Source organism: Chrysemys picta, unplaced genomic scaffold (genome assembly GCF_011386835.1).
Source record: "Chrysemys picta bellii isolate R12L10 unplaced genomic scaffold, ASM1138683v2 scaf2739, whole genome shotgun sequence".
NCBI classification, from domain to species: domain Eukaryota; kingdom Metazoa; phylum Chordata; order Testudines; family Emydidae; genus Chrysemys; species Chrysemys picta.
The window spans coordinates 4,108-8,000 of record NW_027055441.1 but is presented as its reverse complement, the minus strand read 5'-3'; the positions used below and the strand labels follow the sequence as shown (position 1 = coordinate 8,000).

The following is a 3,893-nucleotide window of genomic DNA, read 5'->3' as shown; positions in this document are numbered from 1 at the left end:
TTTTTATAATTTTAATTGATAATATCAATGTTTTATTTTTAAGCCTTTTTTATTTTAAATGTTTAAATCTTTACAATTGCGGGAAATTATGGGGGATCAGACAATGGGAGGTCAGACATAATTTTGTTAATGACAGCCGACACTGAGATTCAAAAAGTTAAAGCTTTATAAATGTTAAAACACAAATTGTCAACATCACATGTCAAAACATACAAAATAAATATCCTTAAATCAAACTCTAATACATTCTCAAGCTGCAGTTTTTCTCATTCTGCCTATCTGTAAATTTCAATTATTATTGATGGCAATAATTTTTTCATTGGTTTGTGTGCATATGGTGAAATCAATAATGACCAACATTTATTGAGAAAAATCTATTCCTTCCAAGCCTAAGTATATACGATAACACTGGTTAAGAATAGATGGATATAGCACTAGTATGAATACAGATGTGATCAATATAAAGACAACTGCATAGTACTTCACTCTAGAAGGAAAAATCAAATGCATAATACAATGTGGGGAATAACTGGCTAGGAGAAGTGCTGCTGAGATGGATCTGGGAGTTCAAGTGGGTCACAAGTTGAGTATGAGCCAACAATGAGCTGCAGTTGTGAAAAGGGCTGTCTGGGGTGTATTACCAGGTGTGTTGTGTGTAAGACCAAGGCAGTGATTGTATGGCTCTGCTTGGCACTGGTGAGGCCTCCGTTGAAGTTCTGTGTCTAGGTTTGGGAGCCACGCTTTAGAAAGGACGTGGGCAAATAGGAGAGAGTCCAGAGGGGAAAAACAAAAATGACAAAAAGGGTTTACAAAACCTGATCTATTAGGAAAGTTTTTAAAAAATTGGGCATGTTTTGTTTTGAGACAAGACGACCGAGGAGGGACCTGATAACAGTCTTCAACTAGGTTAAGGGCTGCTATAAAGGGGATAGAGATCAATTGTGGCAGCCCGTATGAGGCCCAGACACTAAAGAGAGCAAAAGCGTTGAATTCTCATAGTGCAAGTTACATACTGAGCATTAATTAAAGCATCACATTAAGAAATTAAACCTAGAAGCAAGTTTATTTTATTTTTAATCTCAGATAACCTTGCAGGGCACCATTTCAAATAGATTAATGGTCAAGAAACAAGGAAAGGTGTCTATATTCCAACAGCCACATAATGACAGGACCTTAGGTAACATTGTTCCTCTCAAGCAATTGTAAAACATAATTTCCACATGCTACATCAGTTCTTTGAGTTTCATTTAATTCTTGTACAACATTTGTGATACACAAATCAAGGCAGTAACACATAGAGCATACTCCTACCCTTCTTCCAATTGTTCTTCTCAATTGACTGGAATTGTCATGGTGACAAATTAGCTGGGAATGTTTTTTCCAGTCTATCACCCTCTTAAGAGCATCCTTAACCTCCTTGTTCCTCAGGCTGTAGATCAAGGGGTTCAACATGGGGACCACCAGGGTATAAAACACAGCAGAGATTTTCTCCTGTTCCAGTGAGTAGCTGGAACTGGGTTATATGTGGCTTAAGCTCACAGGTCCATAGAACATGGTGACAGCTGTCAGATGAGAGGCACAGGTGGAGAAGGCTTTGAGCCTGCCCTTGGCGGAGCGGATCCTCAGGATAGAGAAGAGGATGTACAGATAAGAGATTATGACAAACAGGAGGGTGGACATGGCAATAACTCCAGAGAACGTTACAAGCAAAATCTCATTGATGTGGTTATCAGAGCAGGCAAGCTTCAGCAATGGGTTAGTGTCACAAAAGTAATGATTGATGATGTTGGGCCCACAGAACGACAACCTCAGCAAGCCACATGTGTGGGTCAGTGAGTTCACGAGCCCCCCTACATATGAGCTGGCCACTAGATGAATACAGACTCTCTTAGACATAACAGCGGTGTAGAGCAGAGGGTTACAAATGGCTACATAGCGGTCGTATGCCATCACGGCCAGCAGGAACCCTTCTGTGGTCACAAACACGACAAAAGAGAAGTGTTGGGCAATACAGGCAGAGTAAGAAATGCTTTTACTCCCCACTAAGAAATTCACCAGCATCCTTGGAGCGAAGACTGAGGAGTAGCAGAGGTCAACCACAGACAGGTTACTGAGGAAGAAGTACATGGGGGAATGGAGTCGGGGATCAACCCTGATCAACACAATCATCCCAAGATTCCCAACCAGCGTAAGAATGTAGATCGCCAGGAACGCCGCGAAGAGGGGTATCTGCAGCTCCTGACGATCTGTCAGCCCCAGGAGTATGAACTGGGTCACCGTGCTGTGATTGCCCTCAGCCATTTATACAGGGGTGCATGAAACCATACCTGCTGGGATAACAAGAGTGAGCTGCATGGAAGAAGGAAATTTCATGGCATGAATTAAATCTGAATGACACCGCCGGGCTTGAATGTGGGTAGTGAATATCTTACAGGAAACCAACTGCCATGATGTCTGGGAAGAGTTGGGATGGACCTTTAGATTTACATTCACTTTTTAATAGGGCTGAGATTTTCAAGGCTGTCTAGGAGATTTAGACATCCAAGTCTCCATAAAATTGACTGGAATTAGGCATCAAGTTCCCCATAGGGAGTTTCCAGATTCATGTCCATTATCACAAATGTTCTTCAATGAAATATACCTGGCATGTATTTGAGTTTGAGATTGGTACTTTATATTGTCTGCTCACTGAGGGTAAATTAGAAAGCACTCATACTTTAAATCCTTCCAGATTAGGGTGACCAGACAGTAAATGTGAAAAATCGGGACGGGGGTGGGGGTAATAGGAACCTATAGAAGAAAAAGACCCAGAAATCGGAACTGTCCCCTATAAAATCGGGACATCTGGTCACCCTATTCCAGATAATCCTTTTAGATGACTACAATGTCTGTTATGTCCCAGTCACTTGGTTACTACTGCTTTGTAACACATCCCCTGGCAGTGTTGCTAATCTCAAGCATTTGAAAACCATGAATCAGGCTTCCAAACATCATGCAATTGGCTTAAAATCTTGAAATCTTTAAAAAATAATACACACGGGGTTTAGAGATGGGGCAGGGAAGGATAATTCTGTTTTGTGCAAGATTTTTATTTTTCAGAATTTGGTTTAGGAACAAACCCACAGTTTTTGAAAAGTTTCTGAAAAAGGGAACGGATCCCTGGAGTCATGGACACTGACAATTTTGGATGTTCCCAGCCCCCAGAGCAATCGGCATGTGTGTCTGCTCCAAGGCCATGGACTCTGGAAGCTCTGAGGTTGCTAGCAGGCCACTGGGCAGGTTACAAAGGAGCTGGGCAGGTGAACTAGCAGAAACCAGGCAGGATTCGGATGCAGGCAGAGTTTCCTCAATTCCATGGTGCTGCAGTGAAATTGGCCCTTCTTCACGAAATGTCCCAATTTCACTCAGTCAGCAAATTGCAATGGAACAATGTTTCTGGGCCCTGGAGAGAGTCACATTTTCAAGCTTTTCTTAGCAACCCTTAGGGCTAGAAACATACTTAAAAAAAATCGGAGATTCTTAACTGATCACATGACTGAAGGACCTGGGGCTTTAAGAGAAGCACCAAATATCATGAGAATTGGCAACTGTGCCTTCAATCTATGCTATCCTTGCTCTAGGAGATTTCTGGCCACTTGACTCCAGTCCCAATTTCTTATGCCTACTAGTGGTACACACTGCCAGGTCCTTCATCTCTCTAGGTCATTCGCCGTGACACAGGAATATGATACAGGTGGGAAATGGTGAAGAAATAATTTTGGCACAGAAGCGACAATGGAAAGCAATGTGCAAGGCAAGGATCTGAAGGAGGGGGAGGGAGGATGCTTGAAGAGGGAGCATAGGGGGGTTGCATGAAGCCACAGGTGAGAGAATGAGATAAAAGGAGAAATTGC

General features: G+C 42.3%; 1 pseudogene; it reads right to left on the bottom strand.

Moving 5' to 3' along the window:
* Positions 1-1,311: 1,311 nt before the first annotated feature.
* Positions 1,312-2,301, bottom strand: LOC135980338 (olfactory receptor 5J3-like; annotated as a pseudogene).
* Positions 2,302-3,893: the final 1,592 nt, after the last annotated feature.